This window comes from Molossus molossus, unplaced genomic scaffold (genome assembly GCF_014108415.1).
Source record: "Molossus molossus isolate mMolMol1 unplaced genomic scaffold, mMolMol1.p scaffold_m16_p_17, whole genome shotgun sequence".
Classification (NCBI taxonomy): domain Eukaryota; kingdom Metazoa; phylum Chordata; class Mammalia; order Chiroptera; family Molossidae; genus Molossus; species Molossus molossus.
This window is the reverse complement of record NW_023425352.1, coordinates 70,773,283-70,792,205: the sequence shown is the minus strand read 5'-3', so window position 1 is coordinate 70,792,205 and position 18,923 is coordinate 70,773,283.

Below are 18,923 nucleotides of genomic sequence, written 5' to 3'. Positions count from 1 at the left end.
TCTTATCGACTATTCAGACAAGGGACGTCTTTCAACTTGCATGTCAGCTCCGACCATGGATGGTGGCTGCTCTAAAAACTGGGCCTAGAAATATTCTGACTGGGCACCGAAGGGCAGGGTGCCGGGTTCCATTCCCAGGTCCTCTGTGCCTGCTGGAGGCTGAGGGGTGGCCCACGTGTCACCTGACTTGCTGTCTTTGCACAGAACCATTGTAAGCGCTGAGAGGGGCCTGTTGGAGAAGGTGAATCCATCCGGCCCTTACGTTGCTCTCAGTGTGGGAGGGAAGAGGAGCCCGCAGGCTCCCAGGTCAGGGCCTTGACCGAGGCAGATGCAACAGCAGCGCGCCCTGCTGTCCGAGCATGTGGGCTCCAGAGAGGACGTTCCTTGCCACCAATCCTGCTTTGGACACCTCACGCCGGTGCCTGTGATGAGTCGGCTGACGCTCTGAGCCGCAGCATCTTCATCTGTAAGGCAAAGATAATAACAGCCATCTCACTAGGTAGTGTGATCATTAACTGCTATCAGATTTTGAAGCATTAGGCGCTTACCTTGCAGTAAGGACTACTGTCATTACCACTGGTGTGGAGACACAGACAGGTCTCCCAGCATCGCTGTGGACACTGGCTTCACAGACAGCCCTGGTCTGAACTGCAGAGGAACACAAGCAGCCTCTCTAGAAGATGGGGCCATTCGCCACAGAGGAGGGCTTTCTTCCTCCTTGCTTGGGGGAACCCAAACTGTAGAATAAAAAGCATACTAGGGTCAATATTCAAAGCAAGTTTTCTGAAATAAAGGAAGACTTAAATTTACTGACTGAGACAGATCCTAATAAATGAATGCTTGACTTCAAAGTGAAAACTGCTCAGGTTGTCCAATGAAAAACTACCCCTCCAAGAAACCAGGTGAAACAAAGCCCCAAAAACTGCAAACGAAGAGGGACAGACCAAGGACTTCCAAATAAACTGTGGGGAAAATGGTCAAAATCGACTTTTTCAGAGCTCTGGAAATTAACCAAAGGCTTTCAGCAATCTGAGCACATTTACTAAGAAAAAGGGCTGAATCGTGGTAGAAAAAGCAAGTCCTGTGGCCATTTCATTGGCCCATTCCCATCCTCCTGCCAAGCCCCATGGCAGACTCGAAAGCACAGGCCTCCAGCCAGCGTAGCTGTGAAACTGGCAGCCTGCAGGCCGCGGGAGACGCTGAGCTCAGCACCCAAAGGAAAAGCTGGGGAATGAGACACTCTTGGGGGCTTGGACAGTGCGGCATGTTCCTAGGACTCTAGGAGGCCGCGTGCATGTGCCAACTGTACACATGTTCAAGAAAGCCCTGCACGGGTTTGACCTCTGATTGACTTTGAGCCTCTGAGAAAGCAGCAAGCATAGACTGAGGCGTAGGTGTCAGCTGCTTGCTGGGCTGTTGAAGGCATTCCTCAACACACACGCACGCACATACGCGCACACACACACACACATGCAGGCGCACACACATGCACGCACACACGCACATACACACATTCATGCGCACATACACAAACACACAGACATGCACACACAGACATGCACACACAGAAGCACACACACAAACACATGCAGGCACACACATGCACACACACATGCGCACACACATGCACATGCACACATGCACACACGCACACACAGAGTTTCATAGCAAACATGGGAGGACTGAGTGGGTCAGACACTACAGGAAACTGTCCAATCACTAGCTGATTACTAAACTAACCGAGGAGAGACATCAATAGCCATGTGTGACCAAGAACACAGACTAGATGATTAGTCCAGCAAAGCCACCAAACAAACAAGTGGAAAAAGCATCGTCATCAGCAACAACTCTGAAAGGGGCTTGGTTTGCCAAGGTGACTGATTTCCAGAGTTTCCACATCAGATTATTTAAAATGTCCAGTTCTCAAGAAAAAATTGTGACAATGCTAAATGAAATAAGTCAGAAAGACAAATACCATTTGGTTGCACTTAGAGGTGGGATCTAAAAATGAAACAAAACAAACAAAACAGGAAAAATGTGGTCAATGGAAACGGTCCCTGAGGAAACCCAGGCATTGGACTTGACTTTATTTAAAAAAAATTTTTTTCAATTTGAATGCAAAAGTTTATTTAAATTTTCCACCCTATGTGGCTTATTACCATTTCTTTAATGTGCTAGTTAATGGAGCATTTGCTCGGCAGAGACAAGGGAGCCGAAGAAGGTGATCTTTGCAGAGGCCGGGCAGTGTGGGCCACAGGGTGTCCAGGCACAGGGCCAGGGGGACCTTCCCGAGTGAATGCCCAGCCCAGAGAGAGTGGGTGACAGAAACTCCCTGGGAATGCCGCTGACTGGGTGGGGGCTTCACCTCTGTGCCCAGAACCCTACCAGCTGCTGTGCCGTAGCAGGCGCCCGACCAGAGTCATGAGCAACCCTGGGGGACCCTCCCAGTGCCTGACCCTCGGCTCCGCGGTGTTTCCTCCCCGCAGCTCTGGAGCCTTTGGCCGGGTTTTGCTCTCACCTGCCTGCTCACCTGCCCCAATGCAGTTCAGGCTGGAAAAGGAACTGCACGTTGCAGGCGGGGTGCTGGAGGGGGTGCGGCAGGTGACTGGGCCCTTCAGGGCTGGTGGGCGCGCTGAGGCCAGGCCACCTGAAGGCGTAACTGTCCCGCGACACCCAAACCCCTGTGGGGGCAGAGTGGAGGCCAGAGCGTCCCCTTCCGCCTGCCAGGCCCAGTGATTGCTACTCCATGAGCTGTTTTATTTTAATTAAGTTTTTTTTTTAAGATTTTATTTCAGTATAGTTGATATACAATATTATATTGGTTATATAATTTTAGGTATACAATAGAGTGATTCGACATTTTTATATCTTGCAATGTGATCATTCGACTAATTCTAGTAATCATTTGCCATGGTGCAAACTTATCACAAAATTATTGACGATATTTACCTTCACCTTTTCCATGCGTCCCCTCACCCCCTCCCACTTGGCAACTATCCCTTTGGTCTCTGCTTCTACATGTCTGTTTTTTACTGTTTTGTTTTTCTAGATTCCATATATTGTCTTTCGCTGTCTGAGATTTCATTAGCATAATAACCTCTAGGTCCTTCCATATTGTCGCATATGATAGGAGTTCATTTTTTTTTATTGCTGTGTAATATTCCATTGTATATATGTATATACTACTTCTTTATCCATTCATCTACCAATGAATATCATCTAGGTTACTTCCATAGCTTGGCTATTGTAAATAATGTTGCAATGATCGTAGGGGTGCATATATGTCTTTTTAAATTAGTATTTTCATTTCCTTTGATAAATATTCAGAAGTGGAATGGCTGGGTCATATGGTAGATGTATGTTTAGTTTTTTGAGGATTCTCCATGTTTTCCACAGTGGCTGCACCCATTTGCAGTCCCACCACCAGTGCAGAAGGGTAACCCTTTCTCCACTCCCTTGACAACATATGTTACACATTCTATTCCATTTTTTGCTCAGATAGAGTGGGAGGGAAAGAGAGAGAGAAACATTGATGTGAAGGGACACATCGAGTGGCTGCCACCCGCACGACCAACCAGGGCCGGGGACAAACTGCAACTGAGGTACATGCCCTTAGCGGGAACCAAACCCGGGTCTCTCTGGACCGCAGGCCGACGCTCTAACCACTGAGCCAAACCAGCCAGGGCTGTTGCCTTTTTGTTAATAGCCATTCTAATTGGTTTGAGGTTGTATCTCATTGTGGTTTTAATTTGCATTCCCCTGATGATTAGTGATGTTGAACATTTTTTCATGTCTGTTGGCATCTGTATGTTTTCTTAGGAGAAATGTCTCTTTATGAACTCTCCCCATTTTTTGATCTGTTTATTGTTTTTGTTATTGAGTTGTGTGAGTTTCTTATATATTTTGAATATCAGTCCTTTATTGGATATATCACTTGTGAATATGTTCTCCCATCCAGTAGATTGTCTTTTTGTTTTGCTGATGGTTTTCTTCACTGTGCAGAACTTCTTCATTTGAAAAAGTCCCACTTGTTTATTTCTGACTTTTTTCTCTTGTGCAGGGGGCATATATGAAAAGATATTACTCAGACTGATGTCAAGTAGTTTACTAACTATATTTTCTTCTAGGAGTTTTTATGGATTCAGGCGTTATATTTAAGTTTTAAATTCATAAATTCATTTTGAGGTTATTTTTGTATTTGGTGTAAGAGAGCAGTCCCATTTCAGTTTTTGCCTGTCTCTTTTCAGTATTCCCAACACCATTTGTTGAAGAGACGATACTTTCTTTATTGTATATTCTTGCCTCCTCTGTTGTAGATTAATGGACCATGTAAGTGAGGGGGTTATTTCTGGGCTCTATGTTCTGTTTCACTGATCCATGTGTCTACTTTTGTGTCAGTACCATGCTATTTTGATTATTATAACTTTGTAGTATAGTTTAAATCCAGGAAGCATGATACCTCCAACTTTGTTCTTCTTTCTCGAGATTGTTTTGGCTATTCATGATCTTTTGTGGTTCCATATAAACTTTAGGATTACTCTAATTCTAGGGATTGCTAGGGATTGCATTGAATGTATAAATTGCTTTGGGTAATATAGTCATTTTTAATAATATTAATCCCTCTTATCCATGAGCACTGTATATGCTTCCATATATTTGTGTTGTCTTCAATTTCTTTCTTCAATGTCCTGTAGTTTTCAGAGTACAGGTCTTTCACCTCCTTTTTAAAATTTATTCCTAAGTATTTTATTCTTTTTGATGCAATTGTAAATGGGATTGTTTTATTAATTTCTCCTAATTTTTTTATTATTGTATAGGAACATGAGAGATTTATGTATATTAATTTTGTATCCTGATACTTTATTCAATTCTTTAATTAATTCTAATAATCTTGGGTGGATTCTTTAGGGTATTCTATATATAGTATCATGTCTTCTGCAAATAGTGACAGTTTTACTTCTTCCTTTCCAATCTGGATACCTTTTATTTCTTCTTCTTGTCTGATTGCTGTGGTTAGGACTTTCAGTAGTATGTAGAATGGTAGTGATAAGACTGGGCATCCTTGTCTTGTGCCTGATCTTAGAGGAAAAGGTTTTAGCTTTTTACCATTGAATATGATGTTAGCTGTGGGCTTGTCGTATATAACCTTTATGAAGTTGAGAATACCCACTTTGTTGGAGTTTTTAAAAAAAATCATAAATGGATATTCAATTTTGTCAAGTGCTTTTTCTGAATCTATTGAGATAATCATATGATTTTTATCCTTGGATTTGTTTTTTTCTAAATTAATTAATTTATTTTTGTTACAGATATTTCTCCTTTCCCCCCCACTGATTCCCCCCTCTCCCTCCCTCCCTGCCCTACCCCCAGCTTTGTTGTCCATGTCCATTTTTCATGCATACATGCATATATGATGAATCACATTAATTGTTTTTCAGATATTGGACTACCTTTGCATCTCTGGTATAAATCCTGCTTGGCCACTGTGTATAAGTTTATTAATGTATTATTGAATTTTGTTTGGTAATATTTTGCTGAGAATTTTGGGTACATTCATCATGCATATTGGCCTGTAATTTTCATTTTTGTAGTGTCTTGGTGTGGTTTGGTATCAAGGCAACGCTGGCCTCATAGAATAATTTTGGAAACATTCCTTTTTCTTCAGTTTTTTGGAAATAGTTTGAAAAGTATAGGTACTACTTCTTTGAATGTTTGGTAGATTTCACCTGTGAAACTGGTCTTGGGCTTTTATTTGGTGGGAGTTTTTAAAAATGTCTGCTTCAATTTCATTGCTAGTAATTTGTTGTTCAAATTCTCTTGTTTCTTCCTAGTTTAGTCTGGGAAGTTTTTGTTCCTAATTCCTCTAGATAGTCTAATTTGTTGACATATAATTATTCATAGTATGCTTTAATGATTTTTTTGTGTTTCTGTGTATTAAAGGCTATTTTTTTATTTTTAGCTTTATTTTTATTGTTGACACTATTAAAAATGTCCCCATTTTCCCTGCCTTTGCCCCTCCACCCAGCCCCCACCCCCTTCCGTCTGGCCATCACCACACTGTTGTCTGTGTCTATGGGTTATGCATATATGTTCTTTGGCTGATCCTTTCATCTTCTTTCATCCAGTCCTCCCCTCCCCCTCTCCACTCTGACGGCCCACAGTCTGTTCCATGTATCCTTGCCTCTGTTTCTATTTTGTTCATTAGATTCCACATATAAGAGATACCATGTGGTATATGTCTTTCCTGGCTGGCTTGTTTCACTTAGCACACTAATCTCCAGTCCATCCCTGCTGTTACAACAGAGTTCCTTCTTTATGGTCACGTAGTTTTCATTGTGTCCATGTACCAGACTTTTTTATCCACTCATCTCCTGATGGGCACATGGGCTGCTTCCAAATCTTGGCTATTGTAAATAACTCTGCTATGAATATAGGGGTGCATACATTCTTCAAATTGATGTTTCAGGGTTTGTAGGGTATAAGTAGAATCGCTGGGTCAAAAGGCAGTTCCATTTTTACTTTATTATTTTTTAAATCCTCACTGGAGGACATTTTTTTTTTTTTAATTTATCTTCAGATATAGCGGGAGGGAGAGAGGGAGGAAAAGAGAGAAAGAGAGAGAGAAACATTGATGTGAGAGAGACACATCGAGTGGCTGCAACCCATATGACCCCAATGAGGGCTGGGGACAAACTGCAACTGATGTACGGGCCCTTAACGGTTTTATTTTCTTGCAATATACCTGTCCAATTTTCCCAGCACCATTTATTGAAGAGAACTGAACTCGGGTTGCTCTGGTCTGCGGGCCGACATTCTAACCACCGAGCGAAACTGGCCAGGGCCCATTTTAAATTTTTTGAAGAAACTCCATACTGCTTTCCATAGTGACTGCACCAGTCTGCATTCCCACCAGCAGTGCACTAGAGTCCCCTTTTCTCCACACCCTCACCAGCACTTGCTGTTTGATGATTTGCTGATGGCGGCCATTCTGACAGGTGTGAGGTGATAACCTCATTGTGGTTTTAATTTGCATCTCTCTGATGATTAGTGATGTTGAGCATTTTTTTTCATATGTCTATTGGCCATCTGTATGTCCTCTTTGTAGAAGTGTTTATTAAGGTACTTGGCTCACTTTTTAATTAAATTGTTTGTCTTCCTGGTGTTGAGTTGCATACGTTCTTTATGTATTTTGGAAATTAACCCCTTATCAGATGTATCATTGGCAAATATGTCTTCCCTATAGTGGGGCCCGTTTCATTTTGTTTATGTTTTTTTTTTTTTTTTTGTGCAGAAGCTTTTTAGTTTGATGTTGTTCTATTTATTTATTTATTTTTGTTTGTTTGTTTCCCTTGCCCTAGGAGATATATTGGCAAAAATAATGATGTGAGAGATGTCTGAGATTTTACTCCCTATGTTTAATTCTAGGATTTTTATGGTTTCGCATCTTACATTCACATCTTTAATCCATTTTCAGTTTATTCTTGTGTATGGTGTAAGTTTATGATCTAGTTTCATTTTCTCGCAATATACCTGTCCAATTTTCCCAGCACCATTTATTGAAGAGACAATATTTACTCCGTTGTATGCTCTTGCCTACTTTGTCAAATATGAATTGACCATAAAAGTGTGAGTTTATTTCTGGGCTCTCTGTTCTGTTCCATTGATCTATATGTTTGTTCCCATGCCAGGTATCAGGCTATTTTCATTACAATGGCCTCGTAATATAGTTTAATATAAGGTATTGTGATACTTTCCAATTTGTTTTTCTTTCTCAAGTTTGAGACTATTCAGGCTCTTTTTTGGTTCCATATACATTTTTGTGATATTTTTTCTAGATCTGCTTAATATGCCATTGGTATTTTCATGGAATTACATTGAATCTGTAGGTTGCTTTGGATAGAATGGACATTTTAATCATGTTGATTCTTCTAATCCATGAACACTCTATATGCTCCCACTTATTTGTTTCTTCCTCTACTTCTTTCTTCAATGTCCTATAGTTTTCCAAGTATAGTTCTTTTACCTTCTTGATTAAGTTTATTCCTAGGTACCTTATTGTCTTTTGTGGCAATAGTAAATGGGATTCTTTTCTTAGATTCTCTTTCTGATGGTTCATTATTGGTGTATAAAAATGCCACCAATTTCTGAATATAAATTTGGTATCCTGTTACTTTGCAGAATTCCTTGATTAAATCTAGTGTTTTTTTTGGTGGAATCTTTAGGGTTTTCTATATACAATGTCATGTCATCAGCAAATAATGACAGTTTTACTTCCTCCTTTCTAATTTGGATGCCTTTAATTTTTAATTCTTATCTGATCACTGTGGCTAAGACTTCTAGTACTATGTTGAATAAGAGTGGTGAAAGTAGACATCCCTGTCTTGTTCTTGATCTTAAGGTAAACACTTTTAGTTTTTGCCCATTGTGTATGATGTTGACTGTAGGTTTGTCATATATGACCTTTATTGTGTTGTGATATGATCCCTCTATTCCTACACTGCTGAATGTTTTCATCACAAATGGGTGCTGGGTTTCATCAAATGTTTTTTCTGCATCTATGATATGATCATGTGATTTTTATCCTTCATTTTATGTGGTGTATCACAATTACTAATTTACAGATACTGTAACAACACTGCATATGTGGAATAAATTCCACTTGATCATGTGTGTACTCTTTCTAATGTATTGCTGAATCCAGTTTTCTAATATTTTGTTGAGGATTTTAGCATCTATGTTCATTAGGAATATTGGCCTGTGATTTTCTTTCTTTGTAGTGTCTTTATCTGGTTTTGCAATTAGGATAATTCTGGCCTCATTAAAAGAGCTTGGAAGTCTTTTTTCCTCTTGAATTTTTTGGAATAGTTTGAAAAGAATAGATGTTAATTCTTTGTTGACTGGTAAAAATTTGCCTGTGACGCCATCTAGTCCAGGACTTTTGGTTGCAGATAGTTTTTTGAGCACTGCTTCAACTTAATTAATTGTAATTGGCCTATTTAGGTTTTCTGATTCTTCCTGATTCAGTTTTGGAAGATTGTGTCTAGGAATTTATCAATTTTTCTCACATTGTCCAATTTAGTGGCATATAGTTGTTCATATGCCCATATAGTTGTTATGATCCTTCGTATATCTGTGTCAGTTGTTACTTCTCCTCTTTCTTTTCTGATTTTATTTATTTGGGTACTCTCTTTTTTTTCTTGATGAGTCTGTTTAAAGGTTTGTCAGTCTTGTTTATTTTTTCAAAGAACCAGCTCTTGGTTTCACTGATATTTTGTATTTTTTTTTTTTAAGTTTCTATGTCATTTATTTATGCTCTGATCTTTATTATTTTCTTCCTTCTGCTTCCTCTGGACTTTGTTTTTGTTTTTCTAGTTCTTTTAGGAGTAGAGTTAGACTGTATATTTTAGATCTTTCTTGCAATTTGAGGTAGGCTGCAATACTATGAACTTCCCTCTTAGCTTTTGCTGTGTCCCATAGATTTTGGGTTGTTATGTGTTCATTCTCACTTGTTTCCATGTAATTTTTGATTTTTTCCCTTCATTTCATTGTTAACCCACTCATTGTTTAATAACATACTATTTAGTTTCTATGTATTTGAATGTTTTTGAGTTTTTATTATGGTTGATTTCTAGTTTTATGCCATTGTGACCCAAGAAGATGCTTGATATGATTTCAATCTTCTTGAATTTGTTAAGACTTACCTGGTGTTCTAACATGTGGTCTATCTTAAGACTTTTCCATGTGCACTTAAGAAGAATGTATATTCTGCTGCTTTGGGAAGGAATGTTCTGTAAATATCAATTAACTATAGCTGATCTAGTGTGTCATTTAAGGTAGCTGTGTCCTTGTTGATTTTTTTGTTTGGATGATCTATTCATTGATGACAGTGGGGTGTTAATGTCCCCTACTATAACTGTATTGCTGTCGATCTCTCCCTTAAAGTCCACCACAATTTTCTTGGTATATTTAGGTACTCTTATATTGGGTGCATATGTGTTTATAAGGGTTCTATCCTGTTGTTGGATCAATCCTTTTAGTGTTATGTAGTGGCCTTCTTTGTCTCTTGTTATGACCTTTGTTTTGAAGTCTCTTTTGTTAGATTAGAGTATTACCACCCCAGTTCTTTTCCATTTCCATTTGCATGGAATATTTTTTTTCCCATCCCTTCACTTTCATCCTGTGTGAATCTTTAGTTCTGAGGTGGGTATTTTGTAGACACCATATATATGGGTGATGTTTTATTATCCATTCAGCTACCCTGTGTCATTTGATAGTCATTTAATCTATTTATATTTAAGATTATTATTGATAGGCACTTATTTAATGCCATTTTTTCTTTATACCCACCTCTCTCTCTCTCTCTCTCCCTTCCTCCTCCTCCTCCTCCTCCTCCTCCTCCTCCTCCTCCTCCTCCTCCTCCTCCTCCTCCTCCTCCTTCTTCTTCTTCTTCTTCTTCTTCTTCTTCTTCTTCTTCTTCTTTTTCAAGCAGTCTCTTTAACATTTCTTGCAATGCTGGTTTGGTGGTAATGAACTGCTTTAGCCTTTTCTTCGGTCTGTGAAGCTCTTTATTTCACCTTTAATTTTAACTGGTAGTCTTGCTGGATAGAATAGCCTTGGTTTCAGGTCCTTGCTCTTTATCATTTTCAATATTTCATACCAATCCCTTCTGACCTGAAGTGTTTCTGTTGAGAAATCAGCTGACAGTGGTATGGGTGCTTCCTTGTAAGTAACTAACTGCCTCTCTCTTTCTGCCTTTAAAATTGTCCTTTTTCTTTAAACTCTGCCATTTTAATTGTGATTTGTCTTGGTGTGGGTATCTTTGGGTTCATCATGATTGTGACTCTCTGTGCTTCCTGAACTTGTGTGACTTTATTCTTCAAGAGGTTAACAAAGTTTTCTGTCATTATTTCTTTAAATAATTTCTCTATATCTTGCTCAGTCTCTTCTCCTTCTGGTACCCCTATGATGTGGATGTTGTTATGCTTGATGTTGTCCCAGAGATTTCTTAGACTTCCTCATTTCTTTTAATTCTCTTTTCTTTTTGATGATCTGCTTGGGTGCTTACAGTTATCTAGTCCTTTAATTCAGTGATTTGATCCTGTGTTTCATCTAACCTGCTGTTGATTTCTTCTAGTATATTCTTCATTTCAGCTATTGTGTTCTTTATTTATGACTGGTTCTTTTTTATGGCTTCTATGTCCTTTGAAATGTTTACTGTCTCTTTGTTTAAGTTCTCACTGATACCATCCATTCTTCCCCTAGGGTCCTTGAATATCCTTATAACTATTATTTCAAACTCTGCATCTGGTATTTTCATTGCTTTCATTTCATTGAATTCTCTTTCTGGGAATTGTTGCTGTTTTTTTCATTTGGGGCATTTTCTTTGTCTTTCCATTTTGCCTATGTGTATTAGGTAGCTCTGCTATGACTCCCTAATTACCAAACTTGTTATGATGGCTTTATGATAGAAATGTCTTGTTGGGCTCAGTGGCACAATCTTCCAGATCACCTGAGCTTTGTGCTCCAGGAATGTTTCTTGTGGGTTGTGTGCACCCCTTGTTGTAGTTGCATCTTGAATGCTGTTAGCCCATTCATGGGAAAATTTAACACTTCAGGCTGGCTGACCTTAAGGGTGAACCTCTATCACGGTGTCTGAGTCACTTTGTAGGGACTTCCCCCAAGGAGTAGTTGTTTCTAGTAGGTTCTGGTGCCTGACAGAATTCCCCTTTGGGTGTGCTACTTGTGTGGTTAGTTGGCTCAAGCTCTGGTGTAATCTGAAGCCCTCCACTGGTTGTGTTTATCCTAAATCCATTTGGATAAAGTTCAGGTACAGGTCGGTGTAAAAATATTGTGTGTAACCTGGCCTTGGGCTACCTGTCTGAAGTTACCACACTGTTCATTGTTTGTGTCTGTGTCTATTGGACCTGAGTGTGTGTGTGAGGGACCAATCTGTATAAAGGGTCAGCTTCCTCCAGCTTAGAGTTAAGGAAGATCTGTAAAAGGGCCAAGGTACCCTGAGCTACACCTCCATGTGTCAGCTACTCAGCCTCCCCCTGAGGTTTTCTGGTCTTCCTCCAGAGCCTTCTAAAGAAAGGCAGTAGGATAAGCCTAGGCTAGCTGCAATCCACAGCATCTTCCACAGGATGAGAGCTTGGTAGGGCAGGGCAATCTGGGTTGTGATAGGGCTAGTAGGCCCCCTACTTGGCAATCACACAGTCAGGCACTCAATTACGGGAAAGTAACCCTTGCTTCAATGCCAAATGCCTCATTCTCTGCCAGAGTCTCCAACTGTAGTTCATCTTGGGTGCAGCAAGCTGTTGCCTCTGTGGGGGGAGGGGACAAAGTTCAGCCACCCCTGGCTCAAGGAGATAGAGCAAAAGAATCTCCCACTGGGGATGATGCTGGCTCAGTCTGCAGGAGTGGGCTAAACATTTCACCCTGGTCCCAGACAATAACCTCTGCAGGAATCATCACACTGCATGTCCCCACTCTGAGCTGTTCTCTTTCCCCTGCATGGAACTGTATCCAGTGTGGGTATTGGGGACTGTCAGGGCTGATTCAAACAGTCTCCTGTTGGGGGTGGTGTCTACAGCCTGTAAGAGGGGGGTGGGCACTTCTTCCCATGGTAGCACAGACTGAACTTGCAGAGGAGATTAGATTTGCCTTCTAACAATGTAGCCACACAGTCTAGCACTCGCCTGTCTGGCTCCCAGACAAAAGGACCCTCAGGAGACACAATCTGAAAATCTTAGCCCTAATCCCCCTGTGCCACTGAGCCAAGGAGGAGGGGGCTAAAGGTCCCAGCCCTCCAGGGTACTCCAATTTCTCTGCCTGGCTGGTCTCAGCAGGCTGGGGCTAAAAGTCTCAGCTCCACGTGGCTCCCCTGTGCCACCAAACCCAGCAGGATGCGACTGAAAGTCCCAGCCCCGCATGGCTCCTCTGTGCTGCCGAACTCAGCAGGACGGGACAAGCTGAGTGACTCAGCAGGTTTGGGGAGGGGCACAGGCTGTTCACTCCAGGGGGTGGGGAAACCAGCCTTCTTTCCCAAGCCACACAGTTTAGTCACTGTTTTCTCCGCCACAGTTTTCTCCACCACAGCCTCCCCAGAGAAAAGAGGGCTCTTAATGTCATTGTAGGGTGTTGCCAGCAGCCCTCCTCAGGACCCCAGGACTTCAGCATGGCCAGCTGTCAGGGTCCAGACTATATACTCCCCAGGCTGGTGCTGTAACGTATAGGTGCTCTTCCTTGGAATGGTACTGTCTGAGTCTCTCAGGGGGACTGAATCCCCACTTATTTTCACTGGCAGATGCTACGCTAGTTCCTCTTCCCATTTCTGTTGCTCTGAGTTGAGTATCCCTGTGTGGGGTTGAGACTCCATGCTCCTCGGGGGAGTACGTTTTGCAACCGTGATATCTTTCTGGCTTCTCAGCCACCACTGCATCTGAGCGTGGGGCCTACCACTTTCCACGTCTCCACCCTTCTTACCAGTCTCTATGTGGCTTCTTCTGTAATCCTTGGTTATAATATTTCAGTTCAGTTCAGCTAGCCTTCAGTTGCTTGTTCAGGTTGATTGCCCTGTAATTTAGCTGTAAATCCAGTTTGGGGCCGAGAGCAGGTGGGTTCAGCTTCCACCTACTCTGCAGACATCTTAGAATACATTTGAAGATTTTAAATGTGCAGGCAGATTTTATTTAAATATTGGCCATCCATATATATTCCTTTGGGAAGTGTTTGCTCATGTCTTTTGCCCATTAAAAAAAGTTTATTGATTTTTAGAGAGAGAAGCAGGGAGAGGTTAGAGAGAGAGAGAGGAAAGCATCAATGTTAGAGCACAACATCGATCGGCTGCCTCCTGCACACCCCCTACTGGACACTGAGCCAGCAACCCAGGCATGTGCTCTTGACTGTGAATGGAACGGGCAGCCTCCTACAGCACGAGACGACGCCCAACTAAATGAGTCACACCGGCCAGGGCTGCCGTTTTTAAAACCGAGCTTTTTATTATTGAGTTGTGGAATTTCCTCCAACTTTATTGAGATATAATTGACATGTAACATTGTGTAAGTTTAAGGTATTGATTTGATACATTTACATACAAAACGATTACTGTCATAGGGTTAGCTAACACTAGCTTCTCTTCACATAGTTATCATTTGTTTCTGTGGTAAGAATATTTAAGTTCTACTCTCAGCAATTTTCAAGTATATGGTACAGTTTTATTAAGTATAATCACTATGCCATACGTTAGATCCCTATAACTTTTTAGAATTAGAAGTTTGTACTATTTGACTTTTAGGTGTTCCTAAGTATTCTGGCATCAAGTCCCTTATCTGGAATGTTTTATAAATACTTTCTATAGTCCTTGATTGTCTACTGATTTCCTTACTGGTGAAGTTTAAAAATTTGATGAGGTCCAATTTGTCAACGTTTTATCCATTGTAGTTACTGCATTCTGTGTCTGACCTGACAAATATTTTCTTCCCTAATTAGCGGGAACCGAATCCGGGACTCTGTTCTACGGGCTGACGCTCTAACCGCTGAGCCAAACCGGCCAGGGCTATTTCACTCTAGATGCTTTTCAGTTTATGTCTGTGACCTATTCCTGATTTTTTTCTCACCAGGTGCATATGTTGTATTTAATGTTTAAAAAGTAAGTAACTAAAGAAAAACAAGTGGGAGTCAGTGGGACAGCAGTGGTCTTCAAGCCCAAGGTGTATGCTGGTTGTGTCCAGCCAGGTGGTCTTGGGCAGATCACTTCTCAGGGAACAAAGTGGGCCAAGCACTGCTGCAGTGGCCACTGAGGGTCAGCACAGGTAACTGCCTTTGAAATCTGATTGGAGAAATGTACTGCTCAGCAGTGAGGACACAGGGCAGTCCAGAAAGCTGGCGTACAAGACAACACAGTGGCCAGCGCCAGGATTCCCTCGCCACAGCCCCTGGCCTTCTCTGCGGGCTGTGGGTGGCAGTTGGCTGGGGATGGCCACCAGAGGGCACTGTGAGAGCAGTTTCTTGGCCAGCTTGGCACTGTGCAGTAGGAGGTGGCCTGGGCCCTGACCGCGTGTGGAAGGCTGGCTTGGCTCTCTCTAGAAGGAGAGCCTTGTATAGTCATGTGGGGAGGTGGGGAGGTGAGGAGGTGGGGAGGAGGACACGGCTGAGTTCACCCAAGAAGTGGAACGGTGCTCCCAGCCGGTTGGTTCCCTGAGAACGCAGACCTAGGCATGGGGCTGTCAGCGGAGCACACACAGCCTCGGAAGGAAAGGAAAGATGGAAAGAAGGAGCTTGGGGCGAATGCTTTCAGAAAGCTTGGCATATGGAGCTGTGTGGAGCATGGCAGGATGTGGTCTGTGGTAGGTCAGCCCACCCTAGGTTAGGAGGACAATGTCCCATGTCCCAGCAAGCCAGGGGCAGAGGTCAGATAAATGACTCCTGTTTCCCTTAGGATCTAATGCTGGCAGGACTGGATGCGGGAAGGGGATGGGGCACTTATCTTTGAGGACCTACAGACGGCAGGCGCAGCAGTAACGGAGAGGTCCTGGTTCACCCAGGCCCAACTTGGTCGTTCAGCAGCAAGGCATTCTGGGAGTAGGAGAAATGCTGAGTTCTGGAGAAGAAGACCTGGCTACGCTGTGGCCCTGGGAGGAGCTGACTGGCTCAGGCAGAATGACGTGAGTATGTGCAGTCACAGAGCTGGGGTCTGGGGGACGCGGATGGGAGTCCAGGGCCGACCATACCACAGAGATGGTGCAAGCTCTGATCTCTAAGCTGGTAGCCCCAGGATTCTGTCAGAGCTCAGAGCCAGGAATGGGCTTCTCGGGAACAAAAGTAGTCGTAGGCACCAGCCAGGGCCCGTGGGGCTCAGTACCCTCGATGAGGGATCCTAGACACCTGCAAGGGCTCGTGGAGGCCCCGGAACCTCGCACTCAGACCGAGGCTTGCAGAACACTGTCCCTGGTCGGGGGAGTGTGGAAGTACCCTCTGCTCCTCTCGGCCTGGGCCGCATCACAGCTGTGGAAAGACGTCCGAGGACCAGGACAGGAGATGGCCAAGGCGGGCCTCTGGCGAGGGAGCTCGCCGGAACCAGCGCGCACTGCGCAGGGAGGTGGCAGGGAATCGCTGTCAGTAGTTGCAGCTGCCTCAGGGCTGGGCTCCCTGCCTCCGACTCACGCGGCCGCTCGTCGTCTGAAACGTTGCCGGACATCTTACCCAGAGCCGTTCCGGAGACTCCCTGCCTGAGCCCCGACAGGCTCCCTGGGAGCTTCTCAGCCTGACACCCCAAGCGCCCCTTGACTTGGCCCCGGGGGACGTATCTATCCTTTGACTCTCCCACCTCCGAGGGCGTGAACATTCCGTCCCGTAGTCCGGCAGACGGCAGACTCCACGCCCTGCTCTGCTCGCACACCTCCTTCTTCCTGGACTGTTTCCCTGTCCCGCCAGCCTGACAGTCCGAAGTCACCTACCAGGCCTACCTGACAGCCCGGGGTCACCTACCAGGCCTACCTGACAGCCCGGGGTCACCCTACCAGGCCTACCCGACAGCCCGGGGTCACCCTAGCAGGCCTACCCGACAGCCCGGGGTCACCTAGCAGGCCTACCCGACAGCCCGGGGTCACCCTACCAGGCCTACCCGACAGCCCGGGGTCACCCTACCAGGCCTACCCGACAGCCCGGGGTCACCCTACCAGGCCTACCCGACAGCCCGGGGTCACCCTACCAGGCCTACCCGACAGCCCGGGGTCACCCTAGCAGGCCTACCCGACAGCCCGGGGTCACCCTAGCAGGCCTACCCGACAGCCCGGGGTCACCCTACCAGGCCTACCCGACAGCCCGGGGTCACCCTACCAGGCCTACCCGACAGCCCGGGGTCACCCTACCAGGCCTACCCGACAGCCCGGGGTCACCTACCAGGCCTACCCGACAGCCCGGGGTCACCCTACCAGGCCTACCCGACAGCCCGGGGTCACCTACCAGGCCTACCCGACAGCCCGGGGTCACCTACCAGGCCTACCCGACAGCCCGGGGTCACCTACCAGGCCTACCCGACAGCCCGGGGTCAACCCTACCAGGCCTACCCGACAGCCCGGGGTCACCTACCAGGCCTACCGACAGCCCGGGGTCACCCTACCAGGCCTACCCGACCCCCCGGGGTCACCCTACCAGGCCTACCCGACAGCCCGGGGTCACCTACCAGGCCTACCCGACAGCCCGGGGTCACCCTAGCAGGCCTACCCGACAGCCCGGGGTCACCCTAGCAGGCCTACCCGACAGCCCGGGGTCACCCTACCAGTCTTACCCGACAGCCCGGGGTCACCCTACCAGGCCTACCCGACAGCCCGGGGTCACCCTACCAGGCCTACCCGACAGCCCGGGGTCACCCTACCAGGCCTACCTGACAGCCCGGGGTCACCCTACCAGGCCTGCCTGACTGCCCGGGGTCACCCTACCAGGCCTGCCTGATAGCCCGGGGTCACCCTACCAGGCCTGCCTGACAGCCCGGGGTCACCTACCAGGCCTACCCGACAGCCCGGGGTCACCTACCAGGCCTACCTGACAGCCCGGGGTCACCCTACCAGGCCTACCCGACAGCCCGGGGTCACCCTACCAGGCTTACCCGACAGCCCGGGGTCACCCTAGCAGGCCTACCTGACAGCCCGGGGTCACCCTACCCGGCCTACCTGACAGCCCGCGGTCACCCTACCAGGCCTACCCGACAGCCCGGGGTCACCTAGCAGGCCTACCCGACAGCCCGGGGTCACCCTAGCAGGCCTACCCGACAGCCCGGGGTCACATAGCAGGCCTACCCGACAGCCCGGGGTCACCCTACCAGGCCTACCCGACAGCCCGGGGTCACCCTACCAGGCCTACCTGACAGCCCGGGGTCACCCTACCAGGCCTGCCTGACTGCCCGGGGTCACCCTACCAGGCCTGCCTGACAGCCCGGGGTCACCCTACCAGGCCTACCTGACAGCCCGGGGTCACCTACCAGGCCTACCCGACAGCCCGGGGTCACCTACCAGGCCTACCCGACAGCCCGGGGTCACCCTACCAGGCCTACCCGACAGCCCGGGGTCACCCTACCCGGCTTACCCGACAGCCCGGGGTCACCCTACCCGGCCTACCTGACAGCCCGGGGTCACCCTACCCGGCCTACCTGACAGCCCGCGGTCACCCTACCAGGCCTACCTGACAGCCCGGGGTCACCCTACCAGGCCTACCTGACAGCCCGGGGTCACCCTTCCAGGCCTACCTGACAGCCCGGGGTCACCCTTCCAGGCCTACCTGACAGCCCGCGGTCACCCTACCAGGCCTACCTGACAGCCCGGGGTCACCCTACCCGGCCTACCTGACAGCCTGCGGTCACCCTACCAGGCCTACCTGACAGCCCGGGGTCACCTACCAGGACTACCTGACAGCCCGGGGTCACCCTACGAGGCCTACCTGACAGCCCGGGGTCACCCTACCAGGCCTACCTGACAGCCCGGGGTCACCCTACCAGGCCTACCTGACAGCCCGGGGTTACCCTACGAGGCCTACCTGACAGCCCGGGGTCACCCTACCAGGCCTACCTGACAGCCCGGAGTCACCCTACCAGGCCTACCCGACGAGCCCGGGGTCACCCTACCAGGCCTACCTGACAGCCCGGGGTCACCCTGCCAGACCGCTGGAGCATCCCCTCCCTTATGAAGCCTTACCTGGCCCCTCCAGCCTGGTTGCAGGTAGATGCTTGGTCGTGGTGACAGACCATGGAAAGCATTAGCCACAAATATATTCCTCCTTTTATTCCTTGCCAAGAGCACCCTGATTTTGTCCAAATATTCAACTCTCAGCAAAGTGACCCTTCCCTTGCTCAAGGATAAACTTTAAAGAGGCTATGACCAACCGACTAGTCCTGCCTCTTGGCAGCACCGGGCACGTGCCTGATTCTG